Source organism: Onychostoma macrolepis, chromosome 17, assembly GCF_012432095.1.
Source record: "Onychostoma macrolepis isolate SWU-2019 chromosome 17, ASM1243209v1, whole genome shotgun sequence".
NCBI classification, from domain to species: domain Eukaryota; kingdom Metazoa; phylum Chordata; class Actinopteri; order Cypriniformes; family Cyprinidae; genus Onychostoma; species Onychostoma macrolepis.
In genome coordinates this window covers 10,990,749-11,003,742 of record NC_081171.1, presented here as the reverse complement: position 1 = coordinate 11,003,742, position 12,994 = coordinate 10,990,749, and the positions used below count along the sequence as shown (strand labels likewise).

General features: G+C 37.4%; 1 long non-coding RNA gene across 1 annotated transcript in view; it reads left to right on the top strand.

Moving 5' to 3' along the window:
- Nucleotides 1-12,994, top strand: part of LOC131523041 (uncharacterized) — a 37,605-nt gene that overhangs the window by 11,311 nt on the left and 13,300 nt on the right. The window contains exons 2-4 of the long non-coding RNA XR_009266696.1: nt 4,354-4,510; nt 6,497-6,533; nt 6,702-6,968. This is a non-coding gene — a long non-coding RNA (uncharacterized LOC131523041). The remainder of the gene's footprint in view (nt 1-4,353; nt 4,511-6,496; nt 6,534-6,701; nt 6,969-12,994) is intronic.

The following is a 12,994-nucleotide window of genomic DNA, read 5'->3' as shown; positions in this document are numbered from 1 at the left end:
GAACTGTTCACTGAAAGGTTCTTTGGGGAAACAAAAAATGGTTCTTCTATGGCATCACTTCAAAAGCCTACTTTTTGAACCTTTACTTTTAAGAGTGTGCTACATTTGTGGAAACCACAATACATTTTTGTTACACTTTGTTTAATTTAATGTGTCCTTGTTGAATAAAAGTAATCATTTTTCTTCTTAAAAAAACTGACTGACTGGCATAGAAATTCTGTGTAAACACATGGTATATTTGCCAATTTAATGAAGCTTCTATGCAGTGTAAATCGTTCCATAATATAACCATAATGTACCTGACTCATAGTGCCATGAGAGGGTCCTGAGAAAGGGTCAAGAATCCCCTTAACTGTTGATCAAGAGGATCATTCCAGATAGACTGAGAAACTCAGAAACATTTAGGTGTAGTCTAGTGTTCTGAAGAGCTACAGTAGTGTGCAGTTGTCAAGCACTATTATAGACTGTGCTTCTTTGTGTTGTGGCGTTATGCTGCTAAAAGCAGCTAAGCCGATTTATATCTGATGTTTTGCTTTGACCTCCATTGTTCGAGACAGGACCGAGACTCACTCTGTCCCGATTTGCCATGGTGCCAATTAATTTTTCCTGTTTGAGCAAGATAATGTCACGAAGTTCATTTTAAATAAAGTTATTTCCAACTGTAATGAAATGTAATGGGACCTTTTCAGGATGAATGAGCTTTTTATGGCTTTGTACAATTGAATATGTTCGAAAATGAAATTACAGTATCTGAAGTCAAATTCAGTCCCAGTTTTGGATATATTAGTCATATTTGTACTGACTCTTAAGGCCAATGAACAACAGAACAGAGTGTCACTTATTTCTCTGATTAGTCACGTTGTCACGGCAACTGTCGATTGGGATGCCCAGGTGGCCGCACTGAGTGGGCTGAAATTCATGAAGCATTTACATACTGCAAAGCTTCCTAATGTTGGTATGAAAAGATGTGAACAGGATTAGAGTTTCTAAATGAAGGTTTTATTTAACAGAGCTCAGCCAACCACAGCACAAGCTATGCGAAAGCACACACTAAGTGTGCATAACTGGCTTGGCTGTGTCAACACTTACAAATGACTGACAGGAGTGTAGTACTTTTTAATCACCCCATGTTCATCCAGCTTGAGACTACTTTGTGTGACTTTCACACGATGAGAACCACACGGATAGATATGAGTATTTTAACACACTGGTCACGTAACTATATTTACTTGCTTCCACTGACCTCTTACAACTCCTGTTCCTTCTATTCGTTCAGTCCCTCTCTCATTTTATTCTCTCCTCTCGTTCTTTTTTTTTTTTTTTTTTTGATCGGAGATGTTCATATTTGGTCCAACAGCACTGGGAATTTTCACTGTCAGTATCACTTTGCTTATCAAGACTGCATTAGTGTGTGATTTTTCAGTGAATCTCTCTATATTACCTCATTATGCCAGTAGGTGGCGACATTTGACTGTCTTAGTGCGTGATTAATAAATTCATTCATTCGACTGATTCGATCAACAACACTGATTCATTCTGGATTGTCTATGGAGGGTCAGAAAGATCTCAGATTTCATTAAAAATATCTTAATTTGTGTTCCCAAAGACAAATGAACTTCCTACGGGTTTGAAAGGACACGAGGGCGTGTAATGAATGACTTTTCATTTTGGGGTGAACTAAGTTATGAGTTAGTCATTTAATCATTCTCTCAACTGATTCATTCAAAAACATCTGATTCATTCAGGAACGAAACAAGTATTGAGTCATTTAAACATCAGTCATTCATGTTGATTCATTTACAAACAAAAGTGACATTTACTGATTCAACTGATTCATTCAGAAACACAGATAGTTCAGTAACAATATACTGCTGCTGCTTTGCTAGGAGGAGAAGCAACTATTGAACTATTTTCGTTAGACAGACAAAATAATATTGTGTTTAAAAAATGTAAATTGGACTTTTTATTGAGTTCTATATTAACTATTAACTTCTTGTACTGTTGTGTAAAATCAATAGGACACGTGCAATCTGTCAGGGTTCTGTCACTTCGGTCTAGTTTATTCATGGTTTTGTGACGGAGCCGACACTCCCGTCATGTCCTGCTCTCTCGTCTGCGTGCCTTGTTTTGTGTTGGAGCGTGGTGTTCGGATCCCGGCACACCCGAATCATGTCTTGAGTTTCGGTTTCGTGTCGGGGTTCGGACACTCGCGCTCCATGTTCTGTCTCGTTGTGTGAGCGTGCGGTTTTGAGTTCGCTCGGCCGCGCGCTCTTTTGTCCACGTGTGTTGTGTTTTGTACGGTGCCCGCGAGGTGACGTGGTCAGTTCACTTAGTTTTGTCGTGGCCACGACATCATAACTCGTGGGAACGTGATAATATGTGGCGGCCATGAGATCATTTTGTCGAGGGAACGACATCCATTTCTCGTGGCCGCGACTTCTTATGTTGAGGGAACGACATATTTTTCTCGTGGCCACGAGTTCAATGAGTAAACAAACCTGCGTGACCATAGCAACCAGGGATTATCAGGTATTATCATAAAACATTTTTATTAACATTAAACATTTAATTTAATATTTGTATAGGCTATTATTATTATTATTATTACATTAACTTATAGGGTTATATATATTTTTTTTATTTGTTATTTATGCTTATTTCCCTTTTCAATTTGTGTATCACTTTACCTAGTTAAAGTTTGTGTAATTATGCTATATTTGCTAGGCTGTCATATATTTTGAAAATATTGTGAAAGCTTGACAATTATGCCAATAAAGTTTTGACTTTATGATTATATTTATGCCAGTGTGCCCATAGAATTATCTATTACTTAGCAGAAATAAAATGAAATACAAGCCTATGTTAAATTTAAACTACATTCCAGTAAAAATTCCAGTCAGCATAATCAAAGCTTTATTGCATGTCGAGCATTTACAGTAGGCTGTTATTTACAATTCAGAACGCTAAGTAAAGAGATGAAGGGAAAAAATGAATATAAACGAATATCAAAATATAACCAATAATAATAGGCTAATAATAATAATAATATACAAATATTACGGGAAAAAGATGATCAGTTAATGGATTTACAAGACTGTGGGATGGATAAAAATGTTTTCTTGTGGACCTATTTTATTTTATGCTCTTTATGTAACATTTCATGATAAACTTCATTTGAATGGTGACTATGGCACATAATAGAGTCCGGTAGCCATGGTAATAATTTAATAATGTAATTTCTATAATAATTAATATAATAATTTCTTAAATCTAAATAAAACATTAATGAATCCATCTCTGATAATCCCGGGTTGCTATGGTCACGCAGGTTTGTTTACGCATTGAACTCGTGGCCACAATAAAAATATGTTCCCTCAACATAAGAAGTCGTGGCCACGACAAAACTAAGTGAACCGACCATGTCACCTCGCGGGCACCGTAAATTATTGGTTAATTTGCCCCACCTGTGTTTTTCTCCTACCCTCCTCATTTGCTCCCTTTATAATCTCCTTGTGTTTACAGTCCTGTGCCAGTTCATCGTCGATGTTACCCTGGTTGTGTCCTGTCCTGTCCCCAGTCTGTTTTCCCCTATGGGGTAGTTTTTGTTTGTTTTATTTTATCATATAATTAATAATGCCCTTTTTCCTCCTGCTCTACTGAGTCCTCGCCTCATCCCTTCACCCCACAACCCCTGACACAATCATGTTGATCTGCATATCAGCATGGCTGATAAGGCCAAATTGCTCATGCTGTGATATTTCTTATTTTATAATGTGTTTCATAAAAAATTGTTATGTTAAATCATTAATCACAGGAACCGTTTGATAGATTGTCATCTGGTTGGTCTAAGGTTCCTGAATCTTGCAGAATGTTGCTACACCACACGTTTCAACAAAAGAAAAAAAAATCAACTTACATGATCATTAATTATACAGTGAAGTTGCTGTTCGAGAGCTACACCCTGTAATTTGTGGCAGGTTCATTCAAAACCACAGAGACACCTGAAGAGCAAATATTTACATCTGCACACGACAGTGTTTGTTCATGTATTGTCACTTTTTCCCCATGTTTTGTCAGAAACATATGGTATGTTAGGGGAATGCATGACACTTCGATGCTGGTCACCATGATTTTGCACGTTCAGTCTTTATGTCCTAAAATAAAATTACTGTCAAACAAACCCTAATGATTTTTAGCCCTAAAGCCCAGAACTTAAACTAAATCTGACCCTTTCAATGTCCCTAAAATCTGTTGTTTTTCATGTTCAGTTTCTCATTGTCAGGTATGGCTTAGTTGGGATTGTAAAAGCATACCGAGATGATGTTGTATTATATCTTTGTTTATATTTTACAGTTACAATCTACAGATGGGATGTCTGGGTTTGAAGTCCATAAAACAGCTGGGAAGCACTGTAGGCTGCAGATCAGTGCTTATACACTTGTGTCGACATGGAATGAAAGTATCTGAGGCCGTTTCAAGCTCCTCTACAGCTTGGTACACTGTAGGACAGGTCAGTCTTAAAAAACGCTTATTATTTATGGTGCTAACCACCAGAGGGCAGAACAAAGAGGCACCAAATTTGTGGGCGCTGAGTTTGTGTGTGCGCCTGAGAGCAGAATCGATCACTGCCGACTAGAGGTAGTCCCTCACGTCCCAGCAATAAGCTGTGTACATCACACATACAGATACAAAGACACACACACATACACACATTATGAATTATTCCTGAGAGAGGTGTAAGTCAGTCACAGTGACACACAAAATCACTGACTAACGCTCAGCATCTTACAGAAAGACAGAGCTTGTTTTATTTGGATGGTGGCGATCATTGATGTGTGTGTGAAACTGTGGGTGGAGCGTCTGTGTGTGTGTGTGTTGTCAGTGATGTACTGTATAGTGCTAGAAGCTTTTGCTTGGCCAAGCCCAGCAGTCTGTGACCAGATTACTGTCTCTCTCCTCATCCCCCTCCATTCCTCCCTCTTTTTTTCACACTCCTTCAATTTCCCTCCTCCCGCTCCCTCTCTCTTCTCTTTCCCTGTATTCATCGCTCTGTGTTGATGATTCCATTATCCAAATGGAGAGGAACAGAAAGAGAACTGGCTGTGGGGCCGCCATGTCTGTGCGCTCTGATATTGTACGCTGAAGAGCTTTATATCACAAACCCCTTGAGAAAGACACATGCCATCTGACGGCATTGCATGTTTTTCTAACAAATAAAGCAGGGATGTAACCACCATCCACTAAATATTAAAATTCTTAGAGGGATAGTTCCTTCAATAATTAAAATTATGATGTTCCAGATAATTAAGCTCATGCTGTTCCAAAAATGTGAATGCTTCTGTTTTCTGTGGAACACAAAAGAAAGATATTCTGCAGTATGTTCACGCTGCTGTTTTCATCACAATGTAAGCAAATGGTGTCCAGGGACTGTCAATCAAGATAATAGTAATTGCCTTTATTAAACATGCTAGAGACTGAAACCTGTGTGAATATGGTATATTTTTTTTATTTGAAAATTAATAATTGATGAAAATAGTTGGGTATGTGTTGCCAATATAAATGCACACCTAAAAGTGAAAGAAAAAAAGAATAATATTCTGTTAAATAATAAAAATAAAATTGAAACATTTAAAAGTTGTCTAAAGTTTTTGGACCTCATTATAAATAAATTCATGCACATACACTACCTTTCAAAAGTTTTCTGTGGGTAAGACATTTTTTTTTTAATTAATACTTTTAATTTATCATCATTACAGCAAATTATTTTTTGAGAAAATTCTTATAATTAGAAATCTTTCTTGAGCACCAAATCAGCATATTCAAGATTATGTTAATAAACTATATTAAAATAGAAATAAGTTATTTGAAAATGCAATAATGTTTCAAAATATTATTGTTTTTACTGATTTTTTTAATCAAATAAATGCAGTCTTGGTGACTTTAAACAATATTTTTATCAACCCAGAACTTTTGAACGATAGTCTGTATTTACAATAAAATAAAAAGATAATTCTATTAATAAATTAAAAGTAAAAATAAAACAGTTTATGTTTCACTACACAAATGTTTCCAATATCTCTCTCTCTCTGTTCCCTGTCTCTCTCCCTGTTAGTAAGCTGATCTCTTGGCACCGTGCTGGAGGAGTCTTCCTTTTCTGGAAGGACCTGATGCATGCTGGTCGAGCCCTGCACATACACACGTTTACACACCCTCACACACACGTACACACACACACAGCACAGAGGTGTCACATTTAATATTTCACTCCGTGCACACTTGCAAGCGCACACACATTCTCAGAGAGCATATGAGCAGAGTATTGGCAGCAATCTGAATATATCTCTGTTTACTCTGTGAGAATAAGAGTTTCTTTGTCATTTTTCTTTCTTTCTTGTCATTTAATTGTTCCTCTACACCTCCTCGTTTTGTTTCACTCTTGTTTAATGTGTTCTCTCCCCCATTTCTCTCTCTCTCTCTCTTTCTCTATGAATATTAGGATCGCCTGTGTGGGTGTGCTTAACAGATCAAAGCAGGTTGGCTATTCAACAGGATTACGCTCCTCTGCTTTTCTCCTTTCTCTGTTCTAAACTAATCTGTCCATCAACATCTCATTTCTCTATCCCTGTCTCTCCGTGTCCCCTCCTTCTCTCTCTCTCTCTCTCGCTCCACTATCTCTCCACACCCTTTCTGGGGAACACCAGACAGAAGAAGGCGAGTCTTCTGGAACACAGAGGGAGAGAGTTCACACGAGAGAGTGTGCGTGCGTCTCTCAGCATCTCTCCCATCAACAAACACCAACAGGGGAGCTTTAATGGACTTCTCTGCCAGGTCCACGTTGATCCGAGTGGATGTTGGAATAAGGAGAATCGCTCAGGGAGTCTGATTGGATCAGCTTTCCCAAAATGAGTGAAGAAGCCAAAGAAAAAAGTAGCTCCAAACCAGCGCACCGTAAAAAGAAAGGCAAGAAGGTAAGGGTAGAATTGCAATATGTTGTGTCATTGTGGTTTTGGCTTTTGTTTGCTCAAGGGCTCGTGATGGATTGATGAAGATGCTTTAAACCCACTGAGAGCTAGAAAAGCCAATAAGGGAGGTGTATGTCAGTCTTTTGATTGGAAACTATGGGTTTTTGATTTTTAGTATTGATTGGTTTTTGATTTTTTTTTTTTTTATTGATCTGAAGACTGCTATCCCAATGCATTGACTCTGATGTCATTGTGTTGGCTGTCAATCACAGCATATTTCTAATTTAAATCCTTTAATTTAAATATATTTTATTTTATATATATATATATATATATATATATTTATAAACTTAAATTTTTGAAACCATTTTGCTTTGTAATATCAAAACATAATATTGAATCTTTTTTTTTTTTTTTTTTTGTGCGTGTTTAACCGTGAGGCATATTTTGCTAGACGATTTCTTTCTATGTCAGAAGATGGTTCTTAGTGGGTGTGGTTTAGGTCAATAGGTCGATGTGCCTTTTCTGACAGTTAAACAATTTGAACCAGTTTTTTTGGACTTCATTTAAATGACTTTTTGGAGGCGTGTGTGTGAGTGAGATGAAAAGAGGACGTGCAAACAGTCATGCATTCATGACAGCATGTCCATCTTATGAAGCTTTGTATGTGCTGAGCTGGATGCCGTGTGTTTGTTTATATGTGATGTTATCAGACTCGTTTATATGTGATGTTATCAGACTTTTAGAACACTTTGTTGTGTGTGTGATCGTGTGCTCTCCTCAGAAGCTCATTTTTAGGATTTTTGCTCTTGTTTGCGGAAGCACAAGTTTGTGCGTGCTTGTTTGTGCATTTGTGCGGTTGTGTTTCTGAATTTGCATGTTGTGGAATGCTGAGTGATTGACAGGTCCTGTAATGCAGTTATTTGGGAATTTGCAGAAAAACTAAAACATCTCTTTTGTCAGAAGTTATGTACGTCACATACACACACAATGATATGGAACAAACATTTTAATATCATATTCAAATCTGATTTTCAGCAGTGCCTGACTGTTAGTATCAAACTTGTATGAAGTCTGATGTTTGACACAAATACTTTAAAGCAGTTGCTCTCCTTTGACTTTGAGGCTGATAGTATTTTTGAGCCCTCAAGGGACAAACTACCCCCTCCAACACACACCTAAACAATTAAAGGATTTTCACCTATTGCCAATGGCACCTCCATTTTTGGCTGTGCTTCTGTGTGTGTGTGTGTGTGTGAGTGTGTACTTGTTCTTTATGAGTCATGCCATGTGGTATGTAGAAATTCTACTGTTGAACTAACATTCATACCTTTTAAAAACATACAGAGCAGCTGAAACATACACATATGTATATGTAGTCTATGTAGTTGCAATTTGGGCCAAGACCGAAATGAAGCTACCACACTGCAAAAATATTTAGGTAGTCAATGTTTTTGTCTTGTTTCCATCCTTAAAAGAAGATTTGAATTTCAGATATTAAAGATATTAACACTTATTTTTTAAGGAACATAATGTTATAATGTTATTTGAATGAAATTTGTTTTATTTTATTTTAGATTTTTAAAATTATTTTTAACTTACTGGTAATAGATTTTTACAATTAACAAAATGATTTTTTTGTAGTGTAGTACGGTTCCAAGGATATTTCATTACCCCTCAGGCAGGCATCATTTACCTCAGCCATTAGTAAAAGGTTTTGGCAAGGAAGGTATTTTGTCAGCATTTTAATGGTTTGTGCCTGTGCGTGCATGTGTCTTGGCCTGCTTTGTTACTACACTGTGAGATAACCATGTGTTAATGATTGTAGTCATGGAAACAAGAGAAAGAAGGAGAGATTTAGACAAGACAGACCGACACAAAGAAGTACAAAAGCTGTCATCAGAACCGTATCTTTAAATAACATATACTGACGTCATATAAAAAAATTTTGCATTTGAAAAATCGAGATTGATCTGCGATACATTTTTTTTTTCTTCATTGGCCCAATCAACAGACAGCATCACATGTGTGACAGCTCTCATGTCACTTGTCGCTATGGTGCTATCCAAGATCACATTGAGTGTCTAAAAGGGAGTGAGAGAGATGTTGTCTGCTGTCAAATCAAAATAAACGTCATATAACATGAAATCGTATAAAAAACAGCCTTTACAAAAAAAAAAAAATTCCTCTCCTCCATTTGATTTCACTGTTTACTTCTCCTCATTTCCTTAATGGATGGTTCCCAAGCTCCTCATGTGCTCTGACTCCATCTCTTTTGGTCACACACAAATACACTTTTCTCACATGCTGTGTTAGAAGCGAGTGTGTGCTTTGACATTTGTGCGGCCATAGATGTGAGTCTGTGTGTGATGCTGACATGGGGCGTGGTGCCCCATTATAGCCCCTCTGCCACCATCATGTCCTTCTGGCTGACACACACAGACACACACTTACAGCACTCATGAGCATCGCAACGGAAATATCAGCAAGTAAGAGAGATTCATCCACTTCGGCCAGAGAGATCAGCCCTGTCAGTGGAGTGAAAGAAAGTTTGTTTGAAGGATGGAAGGAAGGAAGAAAAGGGAAGAGGAAGGAAGGAAAGAAGGAAGGAACCCATTTGGAAAGGAAAGAAAGACAAAAGATTTTTGGTATACTGGAAGTAATGAAAGAGAAATATTGTTGGAATGGAAGAATGGAAAGAAAGAATAAAGGATTGTTGATATGCTGGGTTAAAGAAAGAAAAAGAAAGAAGAAAGATTGGATACTGTATAGAAAGAAGGAAGAAAACACATTCATGAAGAAAGAAAGGACAGAAAGTTAGATTGTTGTTATGGAAGGAAGGAAGGAAGGAAAAAGAAAGATTGTTGGTATCCTGGAAGGAAGTAGGGAAGTGAATGAAGATTGTTAGTATTGAAGGAAGAAATGAAGGAAACAAGAATGGATTGTTGCTATGCTGGAATGATGAAAGAAAGTGAAAGGAAATGAAAGATTGGTACTGGAAGGAAGAAAAAACATTAATGAAAGAAGGGTGGGAGGAAGGAAGGAAGGAAGGAAGGAAAGAAGGAAGGAAAGACGGAAGGAAAAAACATTAGAAAGGAAAGTAAGAAAGAAAGAGATTGTTAGTATGGAAAAAAATCATTGTTGGTATGCTGCAAGGAAGAAAGAAAAAAAGAAAGAAAGAGAAAGATTGTTGGTATACTGTAAGGAAGGAGGAATGAAAAAGAAAGATTGGTACTGGAAGGAAGGAAAAAACATCCAGGAATAATAAAAAAGAAAGATTGTTGGTATACTGGATGGAGGGAAATTAGGAAGGAAGGAAGAAAAAACGTTTGGAAATGAAAGAAGAAAAAACATTTATGGAAGCAAGGAAAAAAGAAAGATTATTTGGTATGCAAGCAGGAAGAAATCAAGGTAGGAAGGAAGAAAAAAACCATTCTAGATGGAAGGAAAGTAAAGAAGGAAAGATGAGCTCAGTGTGAGAGCAGAATGAGAGAGAAATAACAAGCAGAGATTTCTGAAAGAGCGGGATCAAGAGAACAAGCTGTTTTTCTTTTGATGAAGGTAGAGAGAACCCAAAAGATCTCGACTTAAAGTGCTGACAGAAGGCATGGGAACATAAATGTGTGAGAGCAGGAGATGATGTAAACAAAACGAGCGAGGGAGGGTTAGTCTAAATGGAGAGACAGTGTATTTAAAGGGGCTGAGGGCACTAAATCATAACACAGCTAGAGAAACCGTTGCCATGGAGCTTTTGGCAGAGGGGCAATCCATCAGTCTGCTCAACTACACATGCGCAGACACATATGTTCACATGTAAACACGAACACAGAGATTTGTGCACACAGAAATATTCATTAGAGCTTCCTAACGAAACATAACATCATTAACAAAAAATATTTTCCTTAAACTTAAAATCATTAAGTTGTTCCATTGTCTGTTTCATGTATCAGTTTAAATGTTTTTCATAATATGTCAAATATTATACTAGGTACTGCATAGTTAATATTCAGGAAGGAAGAAATATTTTTTCCCCCTTTATGGTCCTTAAAGGGATAGTCCACAAAAATGATTCGCTCACCCTCATGTTGATCCAAACCTGTATGATCTCCTGTGGAAAAACACTGATCCCCATTGACTCTCAGTGTATGGACAAACAACAGTTTGGAACAACGTGAAGGTAAGTAAATGATGAAGAATATTCAGGTGAACTATCTGTTTAAACTTCTGAACCTTATCATAACCTTATCAAGATTTGCATAAGCTAAAGGTATCAATAATACATTTCTAAAAGTGTGCTGGTGTTCCTCGGCCAGTACAGCAGAACATGAAAGTTAGAAAGGAAAATGTGACTGATACTCGAGCGAACCTTTCTGTTGCTCTCTCTGTAATCTTAATCCCACTTCTGAGCAAACAGACAGATTTTCCCAGCCTCTCCGGTGTCTGCAGGAGAATCCAACACACAACCGGTTCCAAACGCCAGTCTGGGGAAATATTTAGCACGAGGAAGGGCACCCCGAGACAGATCGGAGAGGAGCGAAACTGTACACCTGTCAGGGAGAGGGACAGAAGGAGAGCAGACCCCATGCTGACTAGAGTAGCATATGCAAGACAGGTCTTACACTATGTAATGTATCTTCAGGTTTTCAGGATACATTTTGACCTGACAGCAATTAATATTAATTACCTTGATTGATTAGCAAATCCATATGAATAACCTTTGTTATCAGTCCTGTGGTGTTAAAAGTGTTGATTGACAGTAGATCTAGATGTCCAGATTGTCGTAGTGATTTGTGTGAGTATGCGTGAAAGTGTAAATCCATGTGTTATGTGTGTGTGTAAGTCACTGATAGAACTCTATCAGGAAAGAATCCGCAGCATTAGTGAGCTGTAACAGTCTGAATTGCTGATGAGGCAGTCTGGGTACTAGTGTTGCTGGCCATTTGGCTCAGCAGCGATGAAGCTCTTCAGCCCGTATTACACATTCTGGACCTCTGATCCTCCTATTGCACTGTCTGCCCCTTCTCTTCTGAGAACAAATTTGAGTACATATTTAAATATCTCTCCGATGACACACTCTAGACTCAATATTGGGATGTATCCATGTATGCATACATCCAGAACATGCGTGGTAATTCTCTCTCTCTCTCTCTCTCTCTCTCTCTCTATGGACTAAAAATTATAGTAATAATACATATTAAGCAATTACATGTATTCAGTGACAACAGTGCTAAAATGCCGCCTTTGTGTGATTTTTATATAATTCCATTGTTTTTTATTTCTGATTTTTAATGTTCAAGATGTTCCCTTTTAAGTAGATAGGAGGTTGCTCCAGAAAACATATTTACAAAAAGCCTTCATTTCCATTTATTCGTGTAGCTCTCAACATGTAAAACATTTTACTGTGCACTACATTTAAAACAGAATCAGTCCCTTCGGAGTAACCTGGGGTTAAATGCCTTGCCCAAGGGCACATGGGTAATAGGGAAGACCTCATGGGTGTTTAAACCAACAACCCTTGTGTTACTAGAATTAATCAATAAACACATAAGCAAGTTACCATCACGCAACATAGTATGTGACATGAGTTTGAAACACACACAATAGAAAGCTTTGAGTACATAACAGATAATTATAGGTGTGTAAATCGTCATGCAACAATGCATCAGCTCAACTGTTGCTGTTGTCTTTGAGGTGTCCATACTTTTAATTCCATGCGGTTGCAATAACAGTTAAACACTCGAGCATACAATTTTACCTGGTTTTCCATTACACACCCTGTTTACTGAAACTTGCACTAATAATTACAGGAACAGTTGTTTGTGCCTTTATAATGAGTTGTTTTGATGTGCATTTGCTCCACCAGTGCAATGACTAACTCATATCTCACTTCAAATCAACAATGTCCCATTCACTAATTGTGCATATGCATGTATTTGTGCATGTAACCTCTAAACATTTTTAATCAGGAATCGTGATTCATGATTAATTTGTACTATAATTTATTCTAAAGTTAGAGCAAACTGAAACCACAT